This window comes from Macaca thibetana, chromosome 6, assembly GCF_024542745.1.
Source record: "Macaca thibetana thibetana isolate TM-01 chromosome 6, ASM2454274v1, whole genome shotgun sequence".
In the NCBI taxonomy this organism is placed as follows: Eukaryota; Metazoa; Chordata; class Mammalia; order Primates; family Cercopithecidae; genus Macaca; species Macaca thibetana.
The window spans coordinates 14,664,851-14,684,806 of NC_065583.1; the positions used below are offsets into that span (position 1 = coordinate 14,664,851).

The following is a 19,956-nucleotide window of genomic DNA, read 5'->3' on the forward strand; positions in this document are numbered from 1 at the left end:
CTGGCCTACAGGCTGTAATTTCCCAACCTCTCATTTAGAGGAAGATGAATCCTGTATATGGCCTCTGTTTGAGGCAGATACTCATTGCAAGCCCACCACCAGAACCTGCTGTTAAATGACATGCCGATAGACAATATGGTAAAATGTGATCAACAAAGCCAGTACTTTGAGAACCTCAGAGTATGTCATAAATGCCACGTCAAGTGCCAAGATTTTCTTTACACTGCATTTTTTAAACTTTTGATAAAAAGTCACCAACAGCTATTCAGTGTCTATTTCTACTTGGTTGTTAGAAAAAATTCGTTCTACTTTCATTATATTAGCAGCATCTTGAAAGGAAATTAACAGTTTGTCACCTTAACAGTGTGAAATTATGCAGATGAAAACTGTAATTTTTAAAAGATAATGTCTTTTATTCATTTTATTCATTTATATTCATAAGCATTTACTAGAAATATCTGTATTTAGAGGATTTAAAAAGAAAAATACTGCACAAATTATAAAAATATCCCTAAACTAAAAGGATTTGCTTAACTATGCTTGCATTTTTATTCTAAGTTCTTCCCCAACTCTTTACCAGCAATGCCTTAATGACTTGTATAATGTACCAGACTATATATATGCCTACAATTTGACATGAAACAAATGCCATTGTGAGGTTAAAAACATGTTTTAGTTCCCTTGTTTCTTATCTGTACTATAAGTATATCACAACATGCTACAATAAAAGCAAAATTCTTGTTCAAATCTCAGCTAAAATTGATACGGCTTTAGTATCCATTGTATTTTCAATGACAGTTATCCATACATATGTAAATTTTGTAAATATCCTAATTTTGAAATTAGAATCAGCATTTTTGACACTTCGCATTTGTAGAAGTTCCCCCAGCCCCCAGGAAACAAAAATAGGCTTATAAGGACAATATTGCAATAAGCTATTCCACATCTGGTTATCAGAGCCGTATTTTCTTATTTAAAAAAAAAAATCACAAAAATCAGCTTCTATATGCTTGGTTTCTCCTTCTGTTATTTCCCATTTAACAGTAGTTTCACATATAGCCAGGCATGTGCCAAACACAGGGCCAATAATAAAAAGTACTGACTTAATATAATTTGCTTCCTTGGCTGCTGGGAAAGCAGAAAGCATTGAAAAACTGTTTTGTGTTTATTAGTGAAGCTATTGCAGAGGGTGATTGGGGTTTCATTATAAAGGGGCCTGCAAACAGTTTTAGCACAAATGCCAATATATATTTTAGAATCTAGTGCAATTTTAAGTATTTTCACTCAAATGGCTTTACAGAATCTACAACACAAATAAGAAGTATATTGTGTTTTAACACCACCAACAACTACTCTACTATTTGTTGCATTGATCTCCCTTGTGAATGCTTCAAACCTTTCTCCTTTCACGAAATGTAATGGGCAAATATATTCCCTGGAATCCCGAGGTATGATTAGTTACTAAGCAATCAGAAAAAATCACAGCAAGGCATACTTCTGAAAGAAATTAGAAGGAGTAAAGATCACTTCTCTATTTGTGTTCCATAGCGAATCACACAATACCTCATCGATGGTACTGTATATATTAGTTAACCACCATGGGCTAGCTGGAAGCTCATACATCAGTGAAAAGATCTTTGTCAATTGCTGTATGCCTCATTATCTCACTAAGATTTCTTGGCAACAATTAACAGTTACCCAATTCATAGAAATTGCCTTTATTATTTTTGAAGCAGCTACTTTCTTTGGCTTTAATGACTAAGAGAATAGAGACAGATGTCTCTGTTGCTAGGGAGACTGAATTAAAAAAAAAAAAACCTTTGAAATGAAGTAAATAAGCAACTACCATTTTTTTAAAAGAATTCTGTTGGTTTTGAATTAACTATTTGTTTTAAAAACAAATCAGCAGTAACTCCAATTTTTAAAGAAAATACACTAGAATGGTTTATTACCATTCTTCTCTGACAGTAATAAATTATTTTTAAAAAAGAAAAGAAAAATAGGCCCACCTGTGCACTCAATATCAATTGAGGCTGTTTATCTGAAACTGGTACCTTCTTTGTACTGGTACCTGAATTCAACAGGAATTAGCTTTTTCTATCTTCTGTCAATCCTCTATAAGTGAAGAGAATGTAGCTCCTCCCCTGAGCTAGGAGCACCCAGGCCTTGCAGATCAGCCTTGCCTGGTGAGTTCTTAGAACTGATACCCTCTCCTTCCTGAGCTCCTGTCTAACCTACAGCCCCTTTGATCAGTTCTCCAGACTCTGAAAAACAAGTAAAGTGGTCCAGGCCCAGAACTGCTCGTCAGCTGGGCCTGAGCCAAGTGATATTTCTTCCTTAAAATCTCTCCTGCTCATCCGTCCTCCTCTGTCTTTAATTCCTGATGCTTGATAATATATGTAATGCACTGGTGTTTTTGTATATCTTCAGCATACACATCCTGTTCAATATCTGCCACCATCCCACTCCTAAATTTGGTATGCTTCAAGAGAAATGATACTGTTGCACAAAAACAAACAAACAAAAAAATCCAGTTTTAAACGAAATCACATTAAAAAAAAAAATTGCAATCCATGTAAATTCTTTGAAAGAGCCCCTAATCTCTTTTGGAATCTATACAAAATCTCCCAAATGTCTTTCTCACCCTGTTTTAATTAAACCATTACCAAGCATCAGCATTCAATTTAAGTATAAACCAAAAATTGAATAGGCATTTGTTTTGCCTATTTTGCTTAAATATTAGTACAGCACGTTAAAATGTAGCAAACTATTTTGTCTCTCTATTTTTAAGTGTTATATGCTATCACAATAATTTAAAATAACCGATATCATGCAAAAAACATGCAAAATACAAGTTATTTCCCCTTCTTATTTAAGAAAATGTTCAGAAATATAACTACAATTTTTGGCTTCTCTGGCCTGAGAACCTGAGCACTATTTATAACATTCTTCTTTGCAAAAGCATATTCTTAGCTCCACATGCTGGACTGAAAAAGTTCACAAGAAATGTTTATTTGAAGACTTTCCTTTGTTTTATTAAAATCTTAATTTCATGAGATGCAATTATTATGGAAGACACGTGATCATCAGGTAACACTAAACGAAACTGGGTCGAAATAAAGTGGTACAGCATTTTGGATGAATGCAGAAACTTGGGAGTTCCTCATTGTGGGGTCACATCTCATTTCAGCCACTTACTTGAGGTGGGACTTCAGTCAACTGCTTGACTTTTCCAAGGCTTACTTTTATTGATGGTAAACTGTGAATACTAATCACCTCTTAAGTTTTCTGTGAGTGTTAAAATGATGTACTGAATATCATTATGCAATGCCATCAAAGAAGGAAACACTAAATAAACAGCAGTAGTTAGTATCATTATTGGTATTGGTTACTTTTCAGATTTCTGTATTAATTAACAAATAAATAGCTTTCTGTTTTTCTTTTCCTGTCTTTTTTTTTTTTCTTTCCTCTTTTCTGTTTTTTTTTTGAGACGGAGTCTTGCTTTTATCACCCAGGCTAGAGTTCAGTGGCCCAATCTAGGCTCACTGCAACCTCCGCCTCCCAGGTTCAAGCGATTCTCCTGCCTCAGCCTCTTGAGTAGCTGGGATTACAAGCATCCGCAACCACGTCCCTCTAATTTTTGTACTTTTAGTAGAGACCAGATTTCACCATGTTGGCCAGGCTAATCTCGAACTCCTGACCTCAGATGATCCACCCACCTCAGCCTCCCACAGTGCTGGGATTACAGGCGTGAGTCACTGCGCCCGAACACTGTCTAACTTTTAGTGAGAATTGGAGACATTGCATGTTCTCCATGTCAGGTATCATCATATTACTTAGGGACATTTGCTTTATACCCAGTTGTGATTTATTTCCAAATACAGGACTATTTTCACTTTGGATGATTTTATTATCTAACGAGATTGAATTAGTTTTAATAATCACAGCTTGGTCATCCCAACCAAGCTAACTAGCTTGTTCCACTCTGAGCATGACTTGCTCCAGCTCTTAGCAGATATTGTTCCATGGCTGGGGGCAGTGGTTCATGCCTATAATCCCAGCACTTCGGGAGCCCGAGGAGGGTGGATCACGAGGTCAAGAGTTTGAGACCAGCCTGGCCCATATGGTGAAACCCTGTCTCAACTAAAAATACAAAAATTAGCCAGGCATGGTAGTGCGCGCCTGTAGTCCCAGATACTTGGAAGGCTGAGGCAGGAGAATTGCTTGAACCCAGGAGGCGGAATTTGCAGTGAGCCAAGATTGTGCCACTGCACTCCAGCCTGGGCAACAGAGCAAGACTCTGTCTCAAAAAAAAAAAAAAAAAAAAAAAAAAAGAGATATTGCTCCACCTACAAAGAACACTCTCCCAATATGCTCTCTTTATTTGAAATCGACTCAGAATCTGTCTCTGCTATTAACATAGCCTCATGAACTCCCACGACTTTCTATTACTGCCTTAGGTCAGAGATTCTAAGCTTTGTAAATCACGTGCAGAATACTCATTTAACAAATATTAACTGAGCACCTATTGTATGCAAGGTACTATTCTATGTATTAGAAATAGAGCACTGAACAAGTCAGAGGAAGTTCCTGCTCTCTTGGCCCCTGAATTTTAATTGTAGGAGGTTAAAAAAAATCTGATACACAAATTGGTTTCAGTTCAAAACTTGGAGAGAAAATAATAGAACAAGTTGATTTCAGAGTAACCCGAAAAGACTGCCAAGTGTCAGGGAAGACAGAGCTATAGTTTATGGCCACCTGCCTTGTGCACTGCACAACTCTAGAAGGTTCTGCTCATGTAGATTGCAAACAGGTGATAAGAATTGAGAGCTAAATGGCACAGAAGGAAAGGCCATTCAAAGATCTATGTAAGAACATTTTATAGGAGGGACAAAATAGAACAAAGACTCTAAAGGAGGCATGAGCTTTGTATGCTCAAACAGAAGGCAAGGCAGTTGACCACAGCATCTTGGCATGGGGGCAGGTGCACAGAAAGGAGGGCGAAATGTAGGCATTGAGGTGGCTCCTAGGTCTGGTTGCACCATATTATCTTGAATAACTTTTGTAAAGTATGGATATGTGGACCTCACCCCAGATCAATTAAATCACAATCATTGAAGGTAGAGCCCAGGCACTGTGTGTGTGTGTGTGTGTGTGTGTGTTTTAGAGTTTCCTAGATGATATTAAAACACAGCCAACATTGAAAAACACTGATAAAAAGCTTTATAGTCCCTGATAAGGGATTATGATTACGATGTTGGTTTTTTAATTAATGTTCCTGGTTATTTTTTAGTGTCTCATCTCCCCATTTAAAATTTGCATTCCGAGCACTTTCTGATCATTTTATCTTTGCAAAACACCAACTGGAGAGCTACAGATGCAATAGATGAACAATACAAGGCTGTGATTGTCTTCCCTATGTCTAAATCTGCTTAGAGTGCACTGGAGAAATAGACACATGCTTCCAGGCATATTCCCAATTACATTTAAAAAAATAAACAAACAGGTGCATGAAAACACCAGCACTTAGCAGCTGGCTCCTATGCATTTCCTCAGGGGAAATGGAGATACTGGCTAGGCATTCTCCAGAGTATCTGCAAAGATACAAAGAAAGGTGGTTTTGACCCTGTTTTGGAATTCAAAAACACTAGGACCTCTGGGCCATGAGGAAGAGGGTCAAGACTCACAAATACTGCTTAACTTTCACCAAGATACGCATGTCCCAGAATCCCAGTGACTTCTCTAATAGGCAAACATTGTTCTTTCCAATTTTGAAAGTCAGAAACCAGAGGTGCCATGGCAAGGACTTGCTGATGAAGGTCACATAGAAAGCTAGAGGGAGAACATAAGCAAAAAATTGTGGTGTTTGAAAATGGCTGTTGGCATGTGCAGAATTCCAAAGAGTCATTCCAGGATTGTTTGAGGGCGGTCTAGCTGTGACATCTGTCACTGTAACGGCAGCCAGGGTTGGTTTCAATAAATCTCTGCTTCATATTCTCAGTTTATGAGAAGGCCCTTCCCAATTGGAATAGAATCCTCCTTCAGTTGTGGGTGATAGGAATTGTCAGAGGTCTAGTGAGGCTTCTCCTAGGTAACATGTGATTGGAAAGAAGTTATATCCTTGGTAGCGTATTCCTGAAATTCTCAGAGTGATCAATACAAGAGTAATGGTCACCGTGAGCACTCCAGGCTCACATCAGCAGCCTTCCTACCTTGTACTGCTTAAAACTTTGACCTGTAGGTATGCCCAATCTTAAATAAGGCTTCTAAAATCATAGATTATTGACATAGGCTTTGAACATTATTTATTATAAGGTTTAATAATTTGAACCTGGGTTTGCATCCTGTATCTGCCACTTAGGAGCTGTGTGATCAGACAAACCAGTAAAACACAACTTCATAAAGACAGGAGATTTTGAATCAGACTTCTTTTGCAGTGATGTATCCTTATAAAAATGTTTGCCATGAATGCATAAACCTTAGTTTCTTCATCTTTAAAATGGGAATAGTCGTAACATCTATCATATAGATTTTTGTAAGTATTAAATAAAATAATGCATGCAAAGAACATTACATATTGCCTAGTGAATAGTAAACACTCAATAACGTTAGTAGAGGAAAGGCCAGTATAATCATTTTTAGTAGAATATTAATAATAATTAGAGAGCTTTCCAATTATCTATAAATATTCTAACAATAGAAGTACACTTTCTCAGGCTATGTAACAATCACTATCTTGAGTGTCTGATCCCAAATATAGGCTCCAAACATCAAATGAAGGACTGTATTTTGAACAACAACTGGAAATTGTATCCAGATTTTTGATTCACCTATTTCAGCATCTTTGCTTTACAAATTCCTCCCCTTTCATTTTGAGCTCCCCTTTCATTTTGAGCTCAATCTAGGAAAGAATAAAATCACCATGGTGACAACTGCCCCCTCTTTAGAGCATATTCAAATTTATGTTGCGCTTTCGTGAAGCTGCTGTGTCTTGCCTTTACGTTGTCTCTTGGAGTCACTCAAAGGCAGAGGAATTTCTTTATTACTGCAGGTAGCCTTCAGGGATGCAAAAGAGTAATTTGGAGATCTGGAATTGCAAATTTTATAATAAATAGTTCTATCATATTTGAATTGGGCAAATTATGTACTAGGGCCCTAATGTTAAAGGCATCGTAGGTAACGTGAATAACAGCCTTATTTAACAAAAATATATGTATCGTAGCATTTTTTCCCCTGGAGTATCTGGTCAAGACATTCATTGAATGAGTGTCACTTATTCAGAAAGTTGTCATGCATTATATCAGTTAGGGCTTTGATACTGACATAATGCCAATGGACCAAACAAATTTAGGTCTTCCTGCTTTTTAATAAACATCATACCACTTTGAGTTGTGCTGCAAAATATTGCTGTTTCACTGTTGCATTCCACTTATGCAGGAAATAGAAGCTGAGAAAAATGTCAGGTGAGGCTGGCTGAGTAACGGAAGTTTAAGGGAGTGCCAAAGTGATGACATGGTGTACCATGGAGTGTTGTGGGAATTAAATGAGATAATATATGTTTAATCCTTAAAGGAGTTGGCCCACGGGATCATGTGGTCTCCACGTGCTTGCTATTATTAAGTTCTGTAATTTATTATTATTGTTGTTATGGTTGCTGCTCTTGTTGTTACTGAATTTCAACATTTAGTCTAAAATATACCTACATTTTGGGAAAATTCTCAATCTGATTTTTGTATGTATGTGTGTGTGTATATATATATATATAACTAAAATGGCTTTTCAAAGCAATCCCAAAACACAGAGCTTATAGGTCTTTAGAGCCAAAATCTTGGATACACAAATGCACATTCAAAATATTTTTCAGCAAAGGCAGAGAGGTTTTGTTTGACAAATTCATCTTATCACTGTGCAAGGAACTCGAGAAAGTGTGATGTGGCATCCCTGGTTACAAAATATCTATACCAAAACATAAACGTCACTATCATTTCTTATATCTGAATTAGGAAACACACCAACAGCAGAATTATTTTATAAATGGCTAATTTCACACATCCAAATCTAAATTGATGACTTTCAGTATGTGATTTATATAACAAGGAAGCTCTAGGGGGCTAGACTAGCACCCTCAGGTAACTTTTCTGAAAAATTTCCCTTGACATCCTTAACTTTGAACACACATGCATGCACACACACAGTCTAGAACAGAATTATTTGTCTCATGAATCATCCTGCTCCGTGTCCTGTTAAAATAGCAGTGTCACTATGCGGAGGCATAATCTTTTTGCTCTGGAATGCCCCACGGCTGGCAATCCATAAAGACTGCTGACGAGTCAAACTGATTTGTTCCCTCAAGGAAACTTGGTGGGCAGCAACATTTCCTCTCCGGAAGCCCCTAACGGTCTTCCCAAGAGTGACATCCCTGTGCGCATTGGGCCTCTTGAATCAATTTAATATCTCAATTTGTGCTACCGGCATTTCACTTGACAGTGGCAGGTCTCCCAAGCACTTCTACAATGACACTGCTGGCGTCGTTTAAGGTCATACATCTATTAAATTTGGAATTAATTCCCTTTTTCTATGTCAGCCCCATCCAAGTTCTTGGATGTAATCACACAAATCTAAAATGAGCTCAGTGAAGGACGCTTTGTGGACAGCACTTACTCATTCATCCAGAAAAATATTTATTGAGCACCTACTACGTCCCAAGCAGTTGGCGAAGCAGTGGAGATTTAGTAATAAGGAAGCCAGATATGGTAGTTGTCCTCCCAGAGCACAGATTCATAAAGTGGGAAGGCTGAATAAAATTGGCTAGTCCAAAAAGATGTCTTCCTTGAATTTAAATCACAGAAGAAGTGGCCACCCATTACCCTCATCTGAGTGCTGTGGTTTAGGGGAGAGTTTTCCCCAAGGAGCATCAACAGACCAGTGCTGCTTGTGTCTCACACATCTGCACTGCTTTCTGGTGAAAGGACAAAAAAAGAGAGTTTTACCAACCTTATCTCCCACTAATTGTTTATGTAAATCTTTCATTTTGGTCACAGTGGTTACTCCCTAGAGTTTGCTATTTGTGTGTGTGTGTGTGTGTGTGTGTGTGTATGTATGTTTTGCCAATTTCATACACTGCAATATTTCCCAACCATATTTCCAGCATTGCCTTCCCAATGGCCACTAACGATTACTACTGGCACTGTTCCTTATCGTTTGTATCGATCTTGATACATTTTTAAAATTATTTTTTAAAACACTATTTTTAAAGTCAATTATAAAAGACGTAAACATTTTAAAAACAATTTAAAGTCAATTACAAAAGATGTAAACATTTTAAAAACAGTATTATTTACTGTAAATAGAAATCCCAACACTTTGGGAGGCCGAGGCAGGCGAATCACGATGTCAGGAGATCGAGACCATCCTGGCTAACACGGTGAAACCCCATCTCTACTAAAAATACAAAAAATTAACCGGGCGTGGTGGCGGGCACCTGTAGTCCCAGCTACTCAGGAGGCTGAGGCAGGAGAATGGCGGGAACTCGGGAGGCGGAGCTTGCACTGAGCCGAGATCGCGCCACTGCACTCCAGCCTGGGCAACAGAGCGAGACTCCATCTCAAAAAAAAAAAAAAAAAAAAAAAAAAACAATTAATTGTAAAAATAATTTAATTTTTTAAAAGCTCCTAATTTTAAACTAGAATCTACTGGCTAATAAAAGTTCTGTATCTGAGCCTACTTCCTTTTTCCTAAAATAGAAGTATTAGCAAGTTTAAGAGAGTTATTAGAGCATAGTAGTTGCAAACTAAGATACTCTTCTAGAAGTAATGACTGTGTCAGAAGAAATTTGAAAACAGAACATCTCACTATGGCTACGTGCAGCGGCTCATGCCTGACCCCAGCCATTTGGGAGGCCAAGGCAGGCAGATCACCTGAGGTCAGGAGTTTGAGACCAGCCTGGCCAAACTACTCTACTAAAAATGCAAAAAAAAAAAAAAAAAAAAAAAAAAAAAAAAAAAAATTAGCTGGGCGTGGTGGCAGGCGCCTGTATGCCCAGATACTTGGGAAGCCGAGGCAGGAGAATTGCTTGAATCCGGGAGGCGGAGGTTGCAATAATCCGGATCGCACCACTGCACTCCAACCTGGGCGACGGAGAAAGACTCCATCTCAAAATAAATAAATAAGTAAATAATAAGTTGAAATAAAAATAAAAAATATCTCACTATTCTGTTAATCATTTAAATGTCTTCCCATACCACTATTGATATGCATTTTGCTCTTCTGGTAATAATGCTGTAGTAATAATAGTAGTAATAAGAAGAAGAACAAAACATGATAATAGAATCTCACTTTATGCCCAGCCTGTTATAAGCACTTTCACACATAATACTAATTGATTCTCCTAGCACACTATGAAGAAAGCACTTTTACACTCATAGAGCTGTCGAGTTTAAGAGCAGTCACAGATTGAACCCAGGTTCTAAGTCAAACAGACCTTGTTCCCAGCTTGCCCCTCTACTTTGCAACACTGGGCAAGTCACTTTAACACAATTCTGCAGAAGAAACGGAAACGACGAGAGGCAAGAAATAAACAATCTATGCCTGGGATGAGGACTTAGCAAGTAAGAAAAAGAACAGAAGAATGGTCTTTGAATCTTTCTGCTGCCATTCACTAGCTGTGTAAGGTTGGGAGGCTGTCTAATATCATCTCTGAAGTGAGATCATATCAATTGCTGTATAACGTCGTGGTCAATGTTTTCAAGTGGCTGCAGTGAAAGTCTAACTCAGTAGCTGGCATGTAATAGGCCCTCAATAAGCAGGCCTTATTATTCTGCAGTGTGCTTAGCAAATCCCTATTTACAGCTCATTCTGCACCATTCATTCTTTCAGATGCTTTCTCCTTTGCATTCTGCCTGCAATAATAACTACAATAACTCTTTCCTCTGAGTTTCATATTATTTATTTTTTAAAGAACCGACTAGTTCTTCCAATGTAATTGAAACTTTTAAAAAGCAAAAAAAGGCTTAGAAACTTTTAAAAAACATTTATATTATTTAACTGACTATATTCTCCTAAAAGGCACACAAAGGACACTTAGTAGATTAATTTTTAAGTTAATAATGGTATGAAATGAGAAAGGTTATGTCAGCAATACCCAGGAAGCAATATCTTGATTTATGATCCAAATGAAAGTGAAAAAAAATCATGTCTTTTGTTTTCTAAAGGTATGTTTTCCCCTTTATGTTGGCTGTCCATAATACTTGATATAAACAGCACCATCTTCTGCTTGAAGATATTAAATCTTTCTCATAAAAATAAGATATCTATATTGTTGGTAGGAGTAGAATGGCTTAACATCCAAGATAAACTTCTCAATTTGATTAGAATGTGTCATATGCTAATATGTGATCAGTAACATAAAATTATGGTAGAAAGTCAGAAAAATATACTAAAATAGCATAGGAAAATACAAATGCTCCATTCCCTCTCTTCCCAGAAATAACCACAATTAACATTTTCTGGTATGTCCTTTCTGCCTTTTCTAAAAAAAATGGTCTTTTGGTACATTTTTAATATAACGATACTGGGATTGGGTTACACATCCTTTTAAAAACAATATAGAAAGGTATTTTTATACTCCTACATATTCTTTGAGAAGATACATTTTTCAGGAATATATAGCACTTCGACAGTTGGATGTCATTATTCAATCAAGCCCTTATTTGTAGAATTCTAGGTTGTTTTCAAATTGCTTCTATTTTATTTTATATATTTATTTACTTTTTTATGCATTAATCTATTTATTTATTTTAGCATCCCGAGCAAAGGCTTCCCACAAGAATCGCAGGAGCAGCTGTGAGAAGCAAGACCACACAGAGGTGGGGTAAGTGTGCACAAATGGCAACCACACAGTGCCAAGGTGAAGGAGTGGAAGAATTGTTCCTATTTCAAATCATTCATTAAGTAACATCTTTTAAATATATCTTTCTATCCGTGTTGATTCTTCTCTTAGCATAAAATGTTAAATGTGTAATAACAGGTTCAAAAGTTGTAAGCCTTTTTAGATCCTCAGCACTTCTCCTTCCCATAGAGAGTGGTTAGTAATTCCCCACACCACACCGTCACCAACACCAAGGATAATAGGAAAAACATCTTCGATAATTTGCCTAGAAGACCAATACCGACATCTTATCATGTATGGATTATTAAAAACATGTTACTTAAACATCTAAAGAGAAGACCAATATTTTAGACATCCATCCCAATTATCTTCTACTCAATTTATAAAAAGTATTTACAAATGAAAGATGCTGCATTTGTGGAAGGTAACCAGTAAGATACGCAACATTTACTCATTTCAAGTTTTAACCTTGAATCATGCAGGACCAATGAAAAGCTGTCTGTCTGAACTTCAATTTAATCCACATATAACTATGTTCGTTATACTGTCATCAGGAACATCCTTTAAGACGTAGTTGTAGAAGGCCCACTGCTGGATTTAGTTTACAGATGATATTGGTTGTATTACAATACCTTTTCATATGAAGGCTCATGTGAGAAATTTCTATCAGACCTAAGCATTAGAGAAATCTTTGTTTCCTCCAAGTAGCTACAGTACTTCTAGGCAACATAGATATATCAAAGGAACACATTTCAATTTGGGCTTTGTTTAGCAAGAAGTTCAAAGATAAACTTTATAAATCCACTTCAAAAATTATGTTAAGACATTTCATACACCTATGTGAATTGTCTGAATATTATTATGTGTATATATATAAAATATAGTAATATATATTAGGCCAGGTGTGGCGGCTCATGCCTGTAATCCCAACACTTTGGGAAGCCGAGGCGGGTGGATCACCTGAGGTCGGGAGTTTGAGACCAGCCTGATCAATATGGAGAAACCCCATCTCTACTGAAAGTACAAAATTAGTCAGGCATGGTGGCTCATGCCCATAATCCCAGCTACTCAGGAGGCTGAGGCAGGAGAATTGCTTGAACCTGGGAGGCGGAGGTTGCAGTGAGTTGAGATCACGCTACTGCACTCCAGCCTGGGCAACAAGAGGGAAACTCCATCTCAAAAAAATAGAGAATTATATATATATGTGTATGTGTATATATAAATATATATGTGTAAATATATATGTGTGTGTGTGTAAATATATACGTATGTATGTATGTAGAAAGAGAGGGAGACAGAGAGAAAAAGACAAAGACAGAGAGACATTTTCTTTGTGGATTCCATATTTGTGAATTTGCCCATGGACTAAAATGTATTTGAAACCCTAAAATAGACACTAATAGCAATTTCTTGGTCATTGATGGACTTGTGCAGAGGGCCAAAGTATTTGAATAATCCAGCATGCATGCTCCAGCTGAGGGGTAACAAGGTGACGCTCTGCTTCGTTTCAGCTCTCACACTGCAAACAAGTGTCTTTTTCCCTCTCTAGGTAGTCCCACGTTTTTCATATTTTGTGCTGTTGGTGATGTCACTGTCTAACATGGCCCCCAAGCATGGTGCTGCAGTGCTATCTAGAGATCCCAAGCACAAAAAGGCTGTGCTGGAGAAGTTTTGCTCAGGCAAAAGTTGTAGTGTATTGACCATGACTGCAATGTTAAGAAATCAATAGTTTATATTCAATAAGATGTCTTTAAACAGAAGCACACGAAAAGCAAGGTTATGCATTGATCTGTTGGTTTGTTGATGAAAATGTTGTGACCAGAGGTTTACCATTTCCTAACTCTATTTCCCAGAGGAGCAATAGTTCCGTATTTGCTAATTCTGTGTTCATGGAGACTTTACGGAACATTACTGTTGTGAATAACAAGAATTAATGGTATTTATTTACTTTCTCTATATGATTGTAATATTATACCCATTATCCTTATTAACATGCCCACTTTTCTTCTTTTTTTTTTTTCTTTTTGAGACAGAGTTTTGTTCTTGTTGCCTAGGCTGGAGTGCAATGGCACGATCTCTGCTCATCGCAACTTCCGCTTCCCGGGTTCAAGAGATTCTCCTCCTTCAGCCTCCCGAGTAGCTGGGATTACAGGTATGTGCCACCACACCTGGCTAATTTTGTATTTTTAGTAAAGACAGTGTTTCTCCGTGTTGGTCAGGCTGGTCTCGAACCCCTGACCTCGGGTGAACCACCCATCTTAGCCTCCCAAAATGCTGGGATTATAGGTGTGAACCACTGCACCTGGCCCAACATTCCCACTTTTGTAACCTGTGTTCTATTGACCTGAGTATGGTATGCATGTACACACACAAACATACCTACTCAAAGACCTTAACTATAATCCTTTGACTTACTTATAGTTTATATTATATATAATTATATATAATTTATATTAAATTAACATCTAATAATTTTTTTATCTTTTAGTGTTCTAGTCAAAATAGATTTATAATTTATTTTTCTTATATTTTCTCAACACCTAGTTAAAATGCTTGATTTTGCCCAAATTCTATTCTATTTGCTCCTCCTGCTTTGCATAGTTCCAATGATACAACAAACACCTATGGACTACTTTGCCTTTTTTATAACTGTTTTGTGCTAGTAAAGTGAGCCATTCAAAGAGATTCCCTCTCAGTTTTCCAAATGAGCTACCTAAAATTTTCAGTGATGTTTTATAATTATTTTTCTTAGTTCATATTAGAAATACCTTATTGATTCATACACTAAAAGGTTTGTAAACCAAAATCTACATCCCAATAGTAGTTGACAAACGTAAATGAGAACACTATTCTCACTTCAGCATAAGTGACAATGGGAATTTAAACAAACAATGCATGATTTTAAAATACGTAATTAATTCTTATCTGATCATATTCTTTATGATAATGTATGTCTTTTTCTAGAATAATCTCATTATTTTCTTGTCCAAAAAGTCCAAACAATAGATTAGTATCTGGAGTAACAGACTGAATGACAAAATATGGTTTTCCTCCCCACCAGTTGTACAAACTTGAGAAAGATATTTAACCTATTGGGGGCTCTGTTTTCAGGATTAAAGAAGACTTTACTTTTGATGGTTAAATAACATAACTTATGCTAAAAAGAAAAAAAGTTTAAAAATGGTATATGGCATATATTTAATAGCTGTTCCTTTTTCCATTTTCCCATGATAATTGTTACATTTAAACACCACGGGCATCCTATATTAGTTCTAGTTACACTAAGTTCTATTTTATTCTTTACATTTCCAAGAAAATATTTTGTGAAATATGTAGTACTACATGACTTGATGGGATGAAACATGAAATATTTAAAGAAAACCTGTTGTAAATCTCACAATATTAAGAAGCAACTCAGGCATATAGTGTAGTTTAAAAAACAGTTCAGACCAGGCATGGTGGCTCATGCCTGTAATCTTAGCACTTAGGGAGGCTGAGGCATGTGGATCACTCGAGGTCGGGAGTTCGAGACCAGCCTGGTCAACATGGTGAAACCCCATCTCTACTAAAAATACAAAAATTAACTGGGCATGGTGGCGCATTCCTGTAATCCCAGCTACTTGGGAGGCTGAGGCAGGAGAATCACTTGAACCCAGGAAATGAAGGTTGCAGTGAGCTGAGATCACACCACTGTACTCCAGCCTGGGCAACAGAGAGTGAGACTCCGTCAAAAAAATAATAATAATAACAATAAAAACCAAACAACTCAAAATGCACTCGTCTTAAAGGTTAGCTGTTGAGTATTAAAGGGCATTTCTATGCTGAAAAAAACAAAAAGGAAAAAAGAGCTCAGTGTAATACTTTCAACAGGATGCTAATAATTTAAGTATTTATATGGAAATGGATTTTATACTAGAGAAAAATGCGTTAACCTTATTTCTTAAAAGAGACTCGGTCACTTATATATTTAGTACACAGCGACTATTATGAACCATTTAAACGGGAAGAAAAGCGAAAACATCAGCTTGTATTCTACTGATAGGGAGTTAAATCCACACATCACGCCACAGCAGGATGCACTGCCTAAAACATATTCCCTATTTAGGTCTCTTGGTTTTCTTCAAACTTCTCCCTAAAGTATGGTTTCATTTTAATAATATCTGAAAAATAGGTGCTTTGTTTAACTCTTATTAAAGGCAACCTTTAAAAGTATTCGGATTTTTTCCTATGATTTTTCATTGTCTTTCTCTTTTATCTTCACATTTTAAACAGTGAAAAACGACAAAAATCATATTTTTAGTGACAATGAAAGAAGCACTTCTTGCATTTCATCCTATTCTGGTTGAAAGTAGGTACGACTGCCCTAGAACTATAAGGATCTACATTTATACCTAGTGTTTTCTCTGAATCCAACATGGAATAAAAACCACTCTATACACAACTTCATTAAGCAAGAGAAGCCATATGGAAATGTTTAAGGTAGATCCCTGGCCAGAAAAGCTGTATACCTAAGGATACTGCCTCTTAAAAAGCAAAGAGAATAGCATTTAAAACTTCAGGCATAAGCTTACGTGAAAAGGAAAGAGCCAGCGGTGGTCTGGGAACTGAAAACCTGGGAAAAGACTGGCTTATGTTTATAAAGCCCCTATTGCCTGGCAAAGCTATTCTCATTTATTCTACTAGGGCTCAGAATGACACTCTAAATGAGCAGCAGAGGGCAAAAGCCTTGCAGGGTCCTTTTGCAAGTAGGTGGGTATTTCTTGAAAAACAGGTTCAATGAAATGTAATGCCAGGCAGTTAGCACGAGGAAGTTTTTCTAAAAGTTCGTCGTAGTTTTCTGTAAGCCAGGCCTTGCATCAATGACTGGCTTGTTATTTAGCCATAATTTGAAACATTTTTGGTTGCAATAGTGAATTATGAAAATACTGCCCTAATCACATGACGGCAACACGTTATGAAAGAATTGAATGAATGTGCAGGCCAGCTTGTTAGCCAGGTCACTGTAAAACACCTGAGAACTTAGCAAGTTGTTCAAGCTTTCATCTTCTAAACTTGAGATTCTGAGGTTTGCTTTTATTCTCAAGGAAGTTCCCAGAACCATGTAGCCTTTCCTTTTTCTTCCCGCATCCCCATGCCATTCCTTACCATCCTCTGCCTACTTTCCCAATCACCATGCACCAAAAAACCATCTTGTTACATTTTACCAGAAAACTGAGTTAGAAGATTAAATTAGATGATGAGGTTAGGATGATGAACCACAAAGAGAAAAATAGGGGATGGTTGTTGGGTATAATGGGGAAACCCTCTAAGAAGCCTCAACGAAGGCTTCATTCGCCATGGCAGGCTCCATTCTACCAGGTTCTCCCCCATGAAACTCTCTCTCTCTAAGTCTGTAGTTTTCTGGTCTGTTACTTGCTGGGAGAGGACAGATGGGTTAGCATAGGATATGCCAGAGTCTTGTGTCTGTTTCACCATACGCCTTCCTATTTCTTCCAAAATTGACAACTCGGCATTTATAACGGATTTCCTAACCACTTGCTTAGAGTTCGTTAAGAACAATAGCAAAAACAGACCCAAGCTTCTACAACAGCAAGTAGCACCAGGGGATGTTTCCAGGAAAGAATGGCACCTGGTCTGTGAACTATTCACCTTGCCTTCTAACCAAGGCAGGGTTGCACAGCCAATTTGAAGCTGGCCTCCAAGACACTGGGAACAACTATTCTTCAGAGAAAGGTAAGGTGTGCTGAGCACTGCTTATTAAATTGAATGCCTGTATCAGAAGGAAAACACAATACAATCCTAACAGAACTGCTACCACTCTAATGGAAGATTCTCCCTGTTCAGGCCGCACATCCATGAAAACGTATGGAGCCAGCAAAAAGAATGTGAAAAATTAGCCATGGTAGACAGGTAGATTTCAAACATGTTGCTTGGACTTCAGTTTCTTCGCCAGCGAAATGGAGTAAGAACTGCTGTCAACATTCGTTTATCCCTAACTATTTGTCTAAATACTGGGCTAGGTAGTTTATTGCTTTATCTCATTTAATCGTCACCACAGCATGAGATTCCTATTCAGGAATTATATAATCTGCTCCTCACGTACTTTCTAAAGTGACTGTTTCAACCAGGCTGATTATTGTACTATGAACACCTCCATCATAATCATGTCTTCACCTTGTCCTTATACCGTTTCTACTTCCTCAACCGCCTAAGACGTAGTCTTCACTAATGTCTCGTTTTCGCAGAAAAATTTCTGCAGGAATCAAGAGTTAAAAAAGAAGAAGAAGAAGAAGAAGAAGAAGAAAAATGACTTAATCCAGATCTATTTTCCACTGGTTTGTCTAATTACTTATGAGTTTTTAATATCTCCTCTTACACCTTATCCTTAACCATAAAGTCTCTATATATACTCAATTTACTAAAAATATGGTGTAGCTGATGTTATAGCTTAGTCAGATGTCACGACCTCAAATTAAAATTGCATGTGCATTAATGGTCCTTATAGAACCCTTTAGTTGTTCCACCCAAAAATGAGCCATCTTGGTAGGATTTGATCTGTGAAAAGATAAAAGCAAGCTCTAAACAGCAGAGGACCAGAGAAAAGTGGTTGTAGGTATCTTAAGAAAGAACCTGAGAGAAACATTTGATATAGAGGACCAGATGACGTCGAAATATATGGAGAACACCAGTTCAGGGGCCATAAAAGCAGAAATGATTTAACCGGGAACATGAGAAAAGCTTAATGATTTCCTCTTTGCTTGCTGTCTTATGGCCTGTATAGATTAACAACATTTAACAGATTAAGAGGGCCAAGTTTTTCCATCCAAAAGACCTTTGCACTCTATGATGTGATGCTATGTAACCTAGCTAATCACAACCGGCACGTTTTATTTCTATGTGCAGATAGCTAATAAGAAAACTGTGGTGATCAAATTATTTGGTGGGGTGAGGTGCAGGGAGTCACAGGGGGATCTATCCAGGTAGAAAAGGGGCAGATGTGCGACTAAAGAATTGTAAAGTCATTCAATTGGGTAGGGAGGGGGAGAGACAATAGCAAATTTCAAAGACAGAAAATGGCCGTACAAATTACTTTTGTCCACAAGAAAAAGAAAATCCTTTTCTGCACAGAGCTGGAAAGGCCCAATTTTGCACCCTGTATGAAAGCACTTTGATCAACAATGCAAACACAACTTGAGACAGAGCAAAACACAAAATTGTAGCTATGATTCCACTCACCAAAAGGGTGGATCTTCGATGTACAATTCAGCTAGCTTTACAGGAGTGCTCCACAGCAAAGCCAAATGACGAAGCAAGCCCGAGACCGCTTAGGCAAGAAAAAGCTGGATGTAACTGTTAAAATGAAAAAGAAAATAGGTAAGACCCAAATGAGCACATAAAGCAACCCCCCAAAAATGCAAATGAATACCATACATCTTCAAAATGTAGGAAAGTTGGAATTAGGAGCTAAATGAACTAAATTGCACTCCTTATCTCTTGAAGAATATCTTTCAATAGAGGAGTGTAAAATATGGTATAAAACATATTGATTAGTTAAGTCACTCTGATTATGGCACACTATTACTATTAAGATACATTATCACAATTATGGAATATCTATTGTTATCCTTCAAAGTTGATGCAGTTTATACTACAAATGCAGAAATACACAGTATTAGAATGAGAGAATAATTCAGACGCATCTTTCTAGCAATATACAGACCTTATGTTTGCTCTTCAGATTTACAAATAATTTATTTCATCTTAAAATGTACAGTTTGCTCATCCATACAACTTAAGCATGATTTTGCTGACTTTTAAATTTAAATATTTACTGGCTAATACCATTGTCAATAGCATGTGGGGTATATCATATAACAGGAAGGTCCCAGTGATCCCAACACAACTTGCTCTGAGCAAATAAGTTTAATCATCTGAAAACTAGAATATAATAGCCCCCATTTCATAGAAGTGTTGCAAAGATAAAATATAAAATTCCATGAAAGCATGTGGCACAGTGCTCAGCACATAATACTCCTCCAATACATGTCTGCTGTCCTTGTCACTGTTGT

At 37.2% G+C, this 19,956-nt stretch overlaps 1 protein-coding gene across 4 annotated transcripts in view; it reads right to left on the reverse strand.

Moving 5' to 3' along the window:
• TENM2 (teneurin transmembrane protein 2) overlaps nt 1-19,956 on the reverse strand; it is a 1,303,382-nt gene that overhangs the window by 1,176,828 nt on the left and 106,598 nt on the right. For all 4 annotated transcript variants that reach the window (XM_050794625.1, XM_050794624.1, XM_050794626.1 and 1 more), the window contains exon 2: nt 19,124-19,237. The gene's annotated coding sequence lies outside the window, so the exon portion shown is untranslated. The remainder of the gene's footprint in view (nt 1-19,123; nt 19,238-19,956) is intronic.